The sequence below is a fragment of the Artemia sp. Qi Xiang Cuo genome, chromosome 19 (genome assembly GCF_049724085.1).
Source record: "Artemia sp. Qi Xiang Cuo chromosome 19, ASM4972408v1, whole genome shotgun sequence".
In the NCBI taxonomy this organism is placed as follows: Eukaryota; Metazoa; Arthropoda; class Branchiopoda; order Anostraca; family Artemiidae; genus Artemia; species Artemia sp. Qi Xiang Cuo.
Window position 1 is genome coordinate 16208435 of NC_142812.1, and position 14460 is coordinate 16222894.

The 14460-nt window shown below is 36.6% G+C and overlaps 1 protein-coding gene across 4 annotated transcripts in view; it reads right to left on the minus strand.

Annotated features, from left to right (window-relative positions):
* form3 (FH2 domain-containing protein formin 3) overlaps positions 1 to 13484 on the minus strand; it is a 205438-nt gene extending 191954 nt beyond the window's left edge. For 2 of the 4 annotated variants that reach the window (XM_089105464.1, XM_089105460.1), the window contains exon 1: positions 13352 to 13484. The gene's annotated coding sequence lies outside the window, so the exon portion shown is untranslated. Of the gene's footprint in view, positions 1 to 6687; positions 6708 to 9279; positions 9297 to 13351 lie in introns of those variants that run through there. The other 2 variants (XM_089105462.1, XM_089105463.1) reach the window with 2 other exon arrangements.
* Between the last annotated feature and the right edge of the window lie 976 nt (positions 13485 to 14460).

Here is a 14460-nt window from a genome sequence, read left to right on the forward strand (position 1 = left end):
AATAACATTATGAAGTAAAATCTACTATTTATTCTGATGCAATTAACCAAATGAGCTACACACGTGTTATAATCTAGCTATATTAATATTACCTGTAGGCTATCAATTAAGGGGGCTTAAAATAGACTATTTTGATGCAAAACTATTTTGTAAACAATTATGCACTAGCTGTAAAAATAGTTATATTATTATTTATGTGTTAGACATGCTATACTGTTACTATATCAATAACTTAATAGCTATATTACGAAAAAAGATATTATTTATTCTGACGTAATTAAACAAAACCAAATGTACACGTGTTTTAACCAAGCCACGTCTATGTCACCTGTAGATTATCAATGAAGTGCGCAAAATGTAAAATATTTTGATGTAAAGCTAATTTTCGACAAAACAACCAAACAGAAGTCGGGATTCCATTTCAACAAGGGAGGGGGGGATCATCGATGGAAAAGAAAAATATTAGGTGATTGATTTTTTCTTTTCTTGTAATGTAGCGTAGGAGAATAAACCTTTCAAGGAATAATTCAGAGCCCAAAGTATGCTTCGATGATATGTTTTCAAGATCCAATCTCTAATCCTCCCATTTCAAAAGGCTAAAAAAATTGCATAAAAGGCCCATCATAACCGAGATAAAAATATATTTTCATTAATTTTAGTAACTGGTTTACTGGTCAAAGGAAAAACTTTTGGGAAACTCTTTGAAATACTAAGGACAGTGAAAATGAAATCTGATTGTTTGGTTTGGTTAAGTGGAAAGTAACAAAGCCATAAATGACACACTTAACTAGAAAAAAAGGGTCTCGATTCCTAATGAAAATTAGGGTGGAAGGGGTGCCAGTTTATAATTCACTGAAGATATTACGTTGGGGGGGATTAAAAATCATGCAGCGATAACGTTTATATAAAAATTGCAAATTTGGCCATCCTTATATATGTGCACTATATAATCTTGATGAAAAATCCTTATAAGCTTCTTGAAATTTAATATACTCTTACTAAACAAGTCAAGTTGTTTAGTCAAAATAATGTTTTAATCCGCCTGGTATATTACTTTAATTCAAATTCTAAAATTATTCCAGTATATATTAAATAATTAAATATAGTAATTAAACGTAATGCCAACACAATTATGGTAATAAATAAAAATAAATAAAAAACTGTAATTTTAGTAGTAATGGGCACCAAATTGAAAAAAAAGAAGCACTGAGGAAAAATCAACAATAAATAAGCTAAAAATATACAGCACCCACTAGCTCCTGAAGGTGTTTATTTCATTTGAAGGTTTTCTTGTCACTAGGAATCAACATACAATTTAAGGACGAAATAGGTTAGTAAATTTAGCTAAATCGTTTTGCTTAAATGTTTGCATGGCTCAACGTGGCAACAGTGACGAAAACTTGATTTCCCCTAAAACCTTCACAATTTTAAATTAATCAAAACAACATTTAAGAAAATCCTGGTATTCAGGTATGAACAGACCTTAGATGGCCCTGGATTCTAACATGGGTCCAAGGGTGAAATTTTTTATTTTGATGTCCTTTGTATTTTTTAAAACCTTTTAAAACGGTCTTTAACAATGCTAGGAGAATCAAAACAATTCGATTAGGCTTAATTTGTGCTATAAATATGTTTCAGAAAGTTTCACTGGCGAATAAGACCTTTCCCAAAGAAAGATCAGTGTCCTTTAAAAAGGAAGTGAGTATAAGGTCTTTGATGGATTGTAAGGTCTTCAAAAGACCTTACTAGGTCATAACTTAGACTCTTAATTCATTCTTTCACCTAACTTAATTACCTTTCAAAATAGCAAAAAATTCCTTATTTTGAAATACGATTTTATTATTGCTTAGTCCTTCTTAGATAAAATAAAATCTTGAACAACTTATTACAGATAATGTCAATGAAGACACTGTCACTGAAGTATTACAGTGTGACAGTATTATAGATATTGTCATGTTGTCAATGAAGTTTAAGTTACTTCATCGTGAAAAGAGGGTTGTTTAGGGAGCGACTTTCCTTAAGTATACGGGTAATTTATGGTTATTCTAAGTTGCTATCTACTTCAATCTTTTAAATGTTCTTCTTTCTATTGGATTCAACGAGAAATTGAAAAGCTATCTATACAGCTCTCTATATGTCTCTTCAAAAAATTAAATAAAAAAAAAGAATCCAACACTGGGTACTTGTATGATATAGCCCCTGTCTAATAACGAAATATCTTTCTATGATAAAATATAATACTTTAGATACAAATTTGGGCTATATATTTGCACATTAGGGGGATGATGGTAAAATATAGTGGGTATGCATGCCTAGTGTGTTAGGTACAATTATTCTGCACAGTACTTCCACTTTGTTCCTGCCAGATTTCCGATCGGTCAGTTTAAAAAATCTGAAAATTCCGACACCCAACCACGGAAAATCCGACATTTTTTCCGACACCACACAAGTCTAAAATCCAACGAATTTCCAACTTCAACCGAAAAATCTAACAATATTCTGTCGCATTGGAATCTTTTTCTATTCACAGGACAAGCTTTTACACTGTCTGTCCTACAGCTCCTTCTCCCTCAATAGTAACATATATATCTTTACCATTCCAAAAAAACGCACCTTATTCACACTCAATTTTATTCTTTTTCACCTCATATATTTTAAAATATTCATATAAAATCTTTTTCTCCTCCAATACAAAACAAACTTTCATCATTTTTTTCTATTTTTAGCTGCACTTTTTTAACTACACTGAAAGCACTCCTCAGCCGTCGCGTTGGCTTTTACAGTTTTGAGTAGTTTCAAGAGGGGGGCTTCGTCCTCTAAATCATGGGACAGACGTCTTTCTTTTCATGCCAAAATTGACCTGCATAATTGAAGCAAGGGTCACACTTTTGAGCGAGTTTCTATGATCTATTTAACATCTTTTAAGGTTGAAAAGAACCGCTCTACCACAAAGTCCGAAAATGGCAAGGCCAGGAGATATTGGACAATGCTGATTATGTTAGAGAATCTCGAGTAAGATTTGGTGCTTTTATAGAAGCCAATTGCCGCCAGAAATCACAGACATCTGTCACATTTGGAAGATCAAAGAGCAGTAAAATCCGCCGTTCCTCTGCTATCTTTCTTCCATCCCACGACGGTGCACTATATCTCTGTAGAACCTTTTGCAGAAGACCGATTGCACCTATGTCCAAAGCTTTCGCAGGGTCAAGGATCTCAGACGACGTAAATAGTTCGTCTTTAAACGAGAATTACTGCTTGATTTGCTTCATCATCTCCACATACAACTTACGTGCACATCTATAGATGACTTTCACTTCACCTTCCTGTGCTTTTGTAGTCGGATCTGACTGCAAGGTTTGAAGAGACTCGTGAGCTGCTATCCCCAAGTACACATTTTCAGCTGGCGAGTATTCACTTGCTTTTTCAGGGTCGAAATTCAATGGCGAGGTTGATCTAATGCAGGGGCGTCTTTTGGGAGGGACAGGGAGGCAGTCCCCCCCCAGTAATGGGGAGAAAAAATTACTATATAGCCCATGCTCCTTGAATATCCGAAAATGGACTACTCTTGCCCCCATTAAAATGTTGTAGATTCGCCTCTGACCTAATGTAGCTAGTCTTCATGAAATTCATGGTCAGATTTCTTAGAAGTATCTCCACCTTTAATTTTCTTTTGTGAAACAAAGGTTTTTCATATTCGAAAAGAAGATTAAAATCTGTAAACAGCTCCAGCACATATAGAGCTGGAACTCAAGAAGAGTTCGAAGAATTTGATTTTTTAAAGCTTGCGATGCCCTGTCATTCGAGTGAGTTGGATCCTAAGCTGCTACTCCCTGAAAGTAGCTACTAAGCGTATCCCCATTATGCAATAGTCGCTTAACGCCCATCCATATATTTATAATTTTAATAATACGTCTATGCGCTCATCCGAAGAGACAGCCAACGTGTCTGACCTTGGGCAAGCACATTCAGGACTGGGGTGTCTGTAAACTTCTGGTGCAATTCGAATTCAGAGCGTCATTTGGCACTCATGCTGAAGTGATTATATACTGTGCAACACATATCTTCCAATTGCTTTGGCAATTGTTTGCAAGCATATGAAGCAACTAAATGAATTGAATGACTGCTGCACTTGACACATCACAGATGGGAATATGTCTTTGATTCTTCTCACAACCGAGTTATCACACCTAAACATAGTATTACACGTGTCTGCACAGAATCCAACCCAGTTCTCAGTAGGTATATTTTTATCTTGAAGAACATCACAAATAAGGTTGAAAATGGTTTCCGCTTTTCCATCACAACACTCAACCATATCAAGGAGGTCTACTTGTTTTTCATACTCCTTATTGCAGAACAAAACTGCAACAAATTTTCAAAAGTTTTGCCTTGCTTCAACCAGTGATAGGCTTGTTTTTTTTTTAATCACTGAGAGAACGGTCCACCCATTTCGCTAGTTTGAAAATCCTTCTCCATTAAAAAAAGAAAAAGAAAATCTAGAACAATTAAAAATCCGACAAATATCCGCTTTTTACTAAAAATCAAGGGCGGATCCAGGATTTTTTTTCTCGGGGGGTTTTACTAATTTTTGACTCAGTTTTCGACTAATTTTACTTATTTTTACCTAGGTTTTACTAATTTTCGACTTACTTTCAACTCGGTCAAACATTTCGGAGGGGGGGGGGTTCAAACCGGGTAACCCCCCCTGGATACGGCCTTTAAAAATCCGACAAAATTCCGATATCTAACACAATTTTTTTTGTGTGACAAGAGGGCCAAAAATCCGTTCTAACTTCACACTGTCCAAATACTTTATCCCCACCCTCAGCCCTAATGTGCAAATATACAGCCCAAATTATATATTTTCCATCCATTCTGTCACTTCTCTTTGTCTTGTCTCACGCTAAGCTGAAAGAAACTAACGAAAAAAACGGTTTTATAATGCGTCAATGAATTAACAACTTGAGCAGTAGGGGCTATACCATACAAGTACCCAGCACTGAAACTAATAAGAAAAAAAGTGAAGCATATCATAGTTTTTTGTGGCCCACTTATTCAAAGCTGTTCAAAGGGCCGGGGCGCAAGGCAACTGCCCCGGATATCTTGGCTGGGGGGGGGGCACGTGCTGGGGTTTGCCCACTTTGATCAAATTTTCCACTGTGGTTCGGCTTTTTTGCTTATATTTGAGTCGGGATGGGGCGCTGTAATTAATTTTTCCCAAGAGGCCACCAACCCTAGGAAGAGGGGCGTCATTTGCTATGGGGCAGGGAGAAACTGCCCCTCCCAGAACTCGGTCTGACCCCCCTGACCCCAGTCCCCCCCCAACTGAAATTTAGTTTCTGCTAAAATCTTGTCAAAACCAAAATAAACCTGCATAATTCAAGCATCAATAGCACAGTTTATATTCTGTCTACTGTGATCAATAGAAACAGATCAATTTTTTAGTATATATTTACCTTTATGATACTACAAGTTACCATAAAGGTACTATAAAGTACCTTTATGGTATTCTTGAAGTGCTAAATAGTATCTTTATGGTACGAAACGGCTTATTTTTTAGTTTTTACTGTCATTTTCACTTGATTTGGGAAAATTCGCTCGAACTTTGCCCCCCACCCCAGAATTTTGACGGCATTACGCCCCTACCTAGGAACAACATTATATAGAACCAGGATCCATTCCTGAAGTTTCGCTCACCTAACATAGCTACTTTTAATAAAAAAGTCCCAACATCTAGATCTTAACCTTATCATTTATGTCCTTCTCTCTCCTAAATGAAATCCTGACCACCATGCTAAAGATGTATAGCATAAATTAAAAGCTACTATAAAAAGAGGGGTTTAGTGGACCACTTCCCTCCTATATATAGTTTATTTATTTATTTTCGTTTATTTATTTATTAGTTTTTATTTTTTTATTTATTTATTAGTTTTATTTAATTTTTATAATTAGTTTTACTTATTTATTAGTTTATTTATTTATTAAAACAAAGAAATTGTTTTCGTTTTAAGTTTTAACGTCACTCTACTTTTACTTTTTAGATGATTTTTTGGTACTTGTGTAGGCTCTTATCCGGAGACCATTCAAGAACTTTGATCTGCTAGATCTGAGAAAAACCGGTTTGTCTCTCAACAATCAGTTATAATTAGTCTTAGTGGGAAAGTGAAAGTCTCAGTCTTAGTAGGAAAAAGTATGATTTTGGTATATAATAATTAAATATTGAATATATAGAGATGGTTAAGCTAGGTTAGGTACTTCATATAATGCGTTCTGGGCGGCCTGCTTTCCTAGTTCTTCGTTGTAGTTTCAATAATTCTGCTTCTTAAAGTATTACATTTTATTATATTTTGGTATATTCCATTATGATTTACCTAAATTCACTTTTTGATTGTGTTATGGATAATAAAAAAGTACCGATTTTTTTTAATGATTCCAAAGCTAGAAACCTATCAGCGGCATCAATTCACCAAAATATTTGGGGGGATGGAGTAAGTATATTTTTAGCGTTTAAGGGGGCAGTTTTGGTGTTTTTCCCAATTTCTTCAATAAAAATACCAAGAACGATAAATATCCCCCAAAACGTATTTTCAAAATCTAAGCGGCGAATGCACTCCTCCCCAACTGACATCCCCCAAACTACCCTCTTTCCGTCTCTATACAAAAGCAAAAGTATGGATTAATAATTACGAAAAATCAATGCATCACTTCGTGTTGGCTCTTAATGTACGCTTAAAACGTCTCCCTTACACTTAGACATCACAATTTCCACTTATATGCGATATGAGTCAGACTTCCGCCATTTCACGATTTTTGGCTCTAATCAACTTTTTTTTTATCTATACATCGTGAAGGTCGTCCATCCAAAATCAAAACATAGATAGATATAGATTTATATATATATATATATATATATATATATATATATATATATATATATATATATATATATATATATATATATATATATATATATATATATATATATATATATATATATATATATATATATATATATATATATAACGCATCAATTTGCTTGAGGAGGGGAGAGGGCTTCAGAAAAACAGCAGAATAGACCAATTGTGTGAAAAATATTAGAAACTCTTAAACAAACCTCAAAATTTGGGATTGGGGCAGAAGCCCCAAGGTACCCAGGGGCGTACTTGGCTGTCTTTTGTTTGTAATGGCACAGGAATTTAATTTCGAGGGATAGGACGCAATTTCAAAAAAAGAGAACAAAACAGCACCTAAAACTAATTTTAAAAAAATACCAAAAAATCCTAAAGTTTTCTGGAGCATGAGTACGAAGATCGTTTGTGTCAGCGTGCCTCCCCTCCATACAGAAGGGGTTTCTCTGTAGGACTGGTTCGAAGAACACTTTCAGGAAAAACTAGAACATAGTTGCCAAAAATCACATTGTTGCATTTTAGACACCCACCCCTGCTACACAGACAAAACAAAAGTACAACCTCCCTTTACTTCGGAAGAGCCCATCTCTAAATTCTTGTCATGAGGACAACTACCAGGATTGTCAAATCTCACAAAAACTTGACATGAGTAAAGAACTTAAATGTCATTTAGTGAAGTGAGTCCAATAGTACCCCCGTGGAGGAGGTAAAGGGAAGAGAATCCCTAAGCTGGTTGTCAGATCCGGACCAAAATTATTGGGAACTATGAGTGACTGTCCGAGCTGTATTTTTCGGGTCCAAACTTCCAAAAGGACAAGAGCAACTGTCCTAGTCGGATATTTCAGATGTCCTGGCATAATCCATTGAGGAAGTTTCTCGAATTCGTATCATTATGACGTGTACCAGGAGAGCTGGCCAGATCCCTTCCAAACAGTGTGACAAGTAAAAGCTATAAGGCTATAGCAGTTGTACCTTTTTGGTGGTCTGGGACTAAGCTGGTTTCGAGGGTAAGGGACGGATGAGGGTTTCCTTGAAAGGTAACGGCTACCTAGGAAAAACAGGAAATACATAGTTTTGTTCAGGAGGGGGGGGGGGCTCCAGGACTAACCTAACCTTTTTGGGGATGTCTGGACCATCGAGGGGGAGTGGGTTCCGGGAAGTGGGTTCCTTCATTCTTGTCAGAGTGACATTCTTCATAACATAGGCAGATTTCAGTGACAATTGGCGAGAAGCATGAACTAGTGTCCTAACTGTAAATTTTTGGGATCGAGAGTCGACCCTACCTCTATCGATGAGAGAAGAATGAGGGCTAAATTAGGTAATCGGGACAACTCTCAAAATGGGTAGCCTCTTTTCAGCAAAATTTGATATGAATGCCCTGTTGACTCGGGACACCCAATTGACTGGGTATCCCCAGTGAAATGTTGAATATAGTGACGGAATTCATCCTCGTACTGGGACGTCTAGTTTGTCTAGTATGTTTAAGCAGTCGCAAGCACATTTTCGAATCCTATGGAAGGGGAATCAAGTGATCAGGGGGGGGGGGGGTAAAGCACGGAAAAGCCATTTTGGCAACAACTTCGAAAACAAATCTCGTTGCATCCTTTGATTAATCTTTGTGAGGTTTCGCCTCTAATACTTAAATAATAATAATATCTTATTTTTAGCCCATAATAAAAACAGGAAAAAATGGAGTTGTAAATTTTAAAAAGAAAGGAGACCATAACGAAAAGCAAACAATCATCTAAGAAAACATGAGACAAGACCCTGAAATGGCTGAAACTTTTAAATTTTGGATTCGGAAATTTCTTAAGTTGTAATTTTTAAATATTATGGTGGCAAATAAAGCGAAAACCTATAATTCCAAAAATAATCTCAATGACGAGAATCTAAACAAACCCCTCAATAGTTTTAAGGTAACGAAAAGAATTCCCATATCCATGCTTGGAAGACAAATAAATAGAAAAACTAATACCATTTGAACCTAGAGAGTGAAAAGCCGGGAGCGGGCGAAACAGAGTGAAAAGGTTTTGACAAATCAAGCGCCATCAAATCAAGAGCCATCGAATCAAGAGCCATCGAATCAAGAGCCATCAAATCAAGAGCCATCAAATCAAGAGCCATCAAATCAAGAGTCATTAAATCAAGGGTCATTAAATCAAGAGCCATCGATAGACCATCAAATTTCTACGAAGCATCTACAATATGTAGAACACACAAAAAGACCCCAAAAACTGAAAAAAAAACAAAGAAAAACAAAAATGACATAGCCTACCTATGTACTATGCACGGTGGCAAAGAAAACTTAATAATGAAATTGAGAAGCAATAAAGGACAAAAACATAAAAATAGCAAAACATTCGAGAAATACTTTAATCTAGATTTATAGTCCATGTTTTCACATATCTTGGCAGTGACTAACTTATACTGCAATGACATTAAAAGATAACAGGAAATTATGAATTTAAGGAATGAGAAAAAATCTTACGCAGGAAAAAGATCTGAAAAATTAAAATTTAATTTCTCTATAACCACAAATGTTAAACAGTCCGTTGAACCGTTCAACGTTCAAGAATTCGTTCAACGGTCAAGTATTCGTTCAACGGTCAAGTATTCGTTCAATGGTCAAAGTTGAACGGAAATGTTCAATGGTCCTCTGGGGGAAGGGAGTGTCAGGGGATTTTTTTAATTCAGGGACGAAAATAAACTTAAATGTTTACTTTTATCGCCAAACGTGTCTTGAATTTCCGGGGAAAAGTTTTTTGCACCAGTTTTAGGCAGGTATGACTGACATATAACTATTTATATTCACGGATACAGAAATTATATTTCCGAGGGGTACTAACAAAGCTTGGCCTCCCCCATTGATATTTTTCGCCCCTTCAGCCCCATAATTAGTGCAACTTTTGACCTTCTAGAGGGGCAAGTACCCTTATAATCCCCCGGATCTGCCCCCTTACTATTTATTTATTGAATTATTCGAGTTAACAAATAAAAAAAACACCATATTAATCTTTTGTATATAGTCTAAGACGGTTAAGGTAGGAAGTGAGGTTAGTAGTTGGTCCAGCTGTAGAATCAGCAGTAGAGGAGGGATGTTTCCAGTCCAGGCATGTGCGAAGAAATTTTCTGAGGGGGGGGCAATAAGAACATTATTTGAATAAGAAATACCATGAAATAGCCTAAGACAAATTTGAATTCCCTCCGTACCTCCCTGGCCGTACTTATGTTTAAATGAAATAATATTGGCGGAACTTTGTCCTTAAGGAATACGACACAAGGCTATAGGCGAACAGGGTATCAAATGGGAAGATATAAGTGTGGATTATACAGATTCTATAGGCCCGTTTTTTAGCACTAAGATCTTACATCTAAGATTTTACTTTTTTTTATCGTTACTCATTTATCGTTTTTTAACTCATTTTTATTCTAAGATCTTACAGCTCACTGATGTCAGCAAAAAGCGTGAAGACCGCCACTGTTTCGCCATAATGAACAAAGATGAGAGAACTTTGATGATCTACTCATCATTGTTCTCAGACCGCTGATCAGAGCAGAATGATGAAAGACATTTGCACAAAAACGACCAAAGATGTAAGATCTTTGTTCAAAGATTTCACTTTTAAGCGTTTTCTGACAGAAGATTTAAGATCTTAGCGCATTGATGAGGGAAAAAACAGGCCTTATGAGTGTCCTAATCTTAGTGAAATGAGTGATTCGTGGGAGAATCTGTAAGTTATAGGGTTCAAGATAAACAGTGACATTATTTCGTCAACACCCTGGGGGAGGGAGGGTCAAAGTTGGAGCCAATCTCTCCAAATAAAATGAAAATGACAGTGTAAACTGAAAAATGAATCATATAGTACCAGCAAGGCAAAGATATACTAAAGGAAACCGACCTGTTTCTGTGGATGCTTGGATTATGCAGGAATATCTTACTTTTGACAAGATTTTGAAGAAACTACATTTCAAGACGGAGGGGCAAACTGGGGCCAGGGGGGCTTGCAGCTCCCTCTACCCCATAGAAAATTACAGCCCTGAAGAATAGGTTTGAATTTAATGTTAAGAAGACGAAACTGCATAGATTTGAAATGAATAGGCCTAAGGGTGAGGAGGTGACGTTAAGTAACATCAAAATCTATCAGTGGGTTCGCTATTATGCATAAGTACAGAGGATTTTTTGCAGTTTAAAAAGCTTGGAAAAAGTGAAAAATAAGTATTTGAACTAAGATTAGAATGTTGGAAGCCACGGTAATGCCAAATATCAAGTATGTATCTGAAGCATGGGTGCTTTGAAAGGCTTAGGAAGACTTGTTAAATGTTTTCAATCGGAGTGGTCTAAGCGTTCTGTATATTACAAAGTAGGCCTAACAATTCTGTTATTGGTATGTTTTCATGTACACTGAAGTCCAACCCCTATGAATTTGGAGCTCTGACAAGACCCAATTTAATCCATGCCTTGATTAAATTATCCCAAATTTAGACAGCTCAGCAAAATAAACTATTGAATAGACGGCTTAAACAAGTGTTTGCACCAGAGTGGCCAGATGGGGCGTACTTGCGCCATTTTGGCGCTTTTTTGATGCAATTGCACATGCAATTTTCAAATCGGCCCATTTTTTTAGGGGGAAAATCTCTCATTTGGCGCATTTTTACTAGAAAAACGACTAGGCGGAGCAACTTTAGACCAAGCAACTGGCAACACTAATTGGCACCAGGCACCCTCTCTTTCCAAATAGTGCCCTACCCTTAAATAACACATTTGCCTATTGTTTTTCCTTGCTGACACATGCACATGAGTCCCTGCATCTCCATGAAACACGCTATTTATTCTTTATTCTTAGCACCACGTCATTGTGAAAAAATAAGAACAATGGAATAAATATACTATTTAAAACAATTAAGAAATGTACAGTAAAGTAAAACAAAGCAAGAAAATCATATTAATATGAATTCTCTGCACATTACAAAGTAATAATTTTGCTATAAGTATGTTACCTTGCAAGCTGATTTCGTACAAATCCTAAGCTATGGCTGTAACTAGCCCCATTATGGGGTGTGGGGGCACAATTTTTACAACAGCCACGATTGAAATTAGAAAGAATGTAGAACGGTGAATTTACTGAGACACTGAATCACAAATCGGGATTGTTCAGTTGTTTAGGCCTATAGCGGGAACCTTTCGGCATTTAAACGCGACATGTGGTACATCAAGGAGTTTATTAATAAAAGTATGGTACTTCCGTATTAGCCTGTACACACTCGAGAAGTTTGCTGAATGTAAGATGTAAGAAAACCGGTATCATAGCCATAAAGACAAATGACGGGTGACAGAATGCATTGGACTTCTATAATTTGAGCTATATATTTCTACGTTAGGGTGGGGTGGGGGGTAAGATTAGGTTAGGCTAATTTACCCCCCGCCCCCCCAATGTGCAAATATATAGCCCACATTATGTTATTGTATAAACTAAAGTATTATATTTTCATCATATTTTGGTATTCATTAGGATTAACATAACTTCACGGGTAACCAGATTATTCAGATAGCTAAGAAACGAACTTGCCGTGATGTCAGAATTGCATCCTGAATCCAAATTTTACATTCATTTGCATCGGATATGAACTTTACCCCCGCGACAGCTAAGAAATAGATACCTTTAGAATCGGAGCTACGGTGTAAGCCTAGAATTGGGGCTATGGAGAGGAAACACGTTAAAAAACAATTCTTTATTCATAATACGCAGAAAATTGTAGTTAACACATTTTTACTATAGTTCCACTGTACCTTAACCCATACCCCTTCTCCCTCTAATGTGCAAATAAATAGCCCAAATTATCAGGGGAGTAGCTCCAGCATTTTACTGGGGGGGGGGGGCATTAGGGGGGTCCATATCCGGATAGTCAAGTGGCATGGGCTATATAATAGTTATTTTCTCCAAATTATTTGGGGGAAACTGCCCCCATTTTCCCCCTGAAACGATGCCCCTGCAATATATTTCAAATGCGTTTTGCCATAGGTAACTTTTGTTTCAACCTTGTTCTAAGGCTGATAAAATCAAGAAACGGAAAAACACATCTTACCCTTTTTTTTATTTGCCTATAGCGATTTCTGCAGAAGATGGCAGTGGTAGATCTAGGGGGCGCCCCCCCCCATCGTAGTCCAAAGTAGTGTAATTTACTTAATTAACTCAAGTTTGCGTTAATTAAACTTGCTCCTAACTCAAGTTTTTCGGATTAACCTATTTTGCCCCCCCCCCCTTAAAAAAAAATTTCGGATCAACCTTTTTTGCACCCCCGCTAAAAAAAATCCTGGATCCGCCCCTGGAAGAGGCATAGACAAGAAACTCGCAATTTCGGTGGAAGGCCTACCTGAGTATTTCAAAACACTTTAAATTAATTCAATTCAACGCTATCCATAAGAATATAAACATAATTCTTACCCAAAAGTGGCCATTTGAGATATTATCCAAACCCGAAAAGGACTTCAAAAAATATCTGACACACACTCAAAACATGTTACACACACTGGCTTCGTTCATCTCCCGAATGTAAAATCTTCAGGCAAGAGCTCGCATCTCATTATAAATCACACACCGGCGTTATGTTTTTGAGACTCGAAAACATCAAAAATCACAAGGTCCAATCTTAAAATGGCATTACCATAAAATGAAATTCCATTACTCATCCTAGCATTGAACTATGCCTTAACATACGTAACTAAGTAATCGTTCATTGACTTACGAACTATAAAAAAAATGCAATTATCGTCTAATAATCAGGATAGGAATTTGTTCTGGGGAGGGGGGTAATCAGAGAAAAAAGGCACTTGTCAATTAACCGGAACCCACGCAAGAAATGAAGTTTGGTTAATTCTAATTGAATAAAACAAAATATGATGATAATACAATAGTTTAGAAAAAAATTTGGGCTATATATTTGCACATTAGGGGGGGGGGGGTAAAGCAAAGCATATATTAAATACGGGTACTGGTGCATTATACGGGCACCGCGAAGAAGACTGTATCAAGGAAACAATTCATGAAACCCGTCAAACGGGCTATTTGCAACAGACCGCTATAGATAAATGATTGCAAGGCGTTGTTTCTCAATGAGGTACAGTATTTAAGTGATTGTTTTTGGGGGTTTAGGGGGGGGAGGTACCTAGGTTAGGTTAGGTTACGTATTTAATATATGCTATGCTTTATCCCCACCCCCCACCCTTAATGTGCAAATATATAGCCCAAATTTGTTTCTAAACTATTATATATTTATCCTATTTTATTTTATTCAATTAGCATTAACCAAACTTGACTTCTTTACGGTGCCCGCACAATGCACCAGTACCTAAATACGTAACCTAGCCTAACCTAGGAACCTTTTTTCCCCCTAAACCCTTAAAAAACAAAAGTTTAAATATTGTAAACGCAATGACAAATCACGGTTTGCGATCCAAGTCTCTATTGAAAGAAACCGGTTTGACTAGTTTCTTAAGCCTCTTCCCTATACAATATATCGCGTGGGTTCCAGCTAATTGACAAGCCCCAAGAAT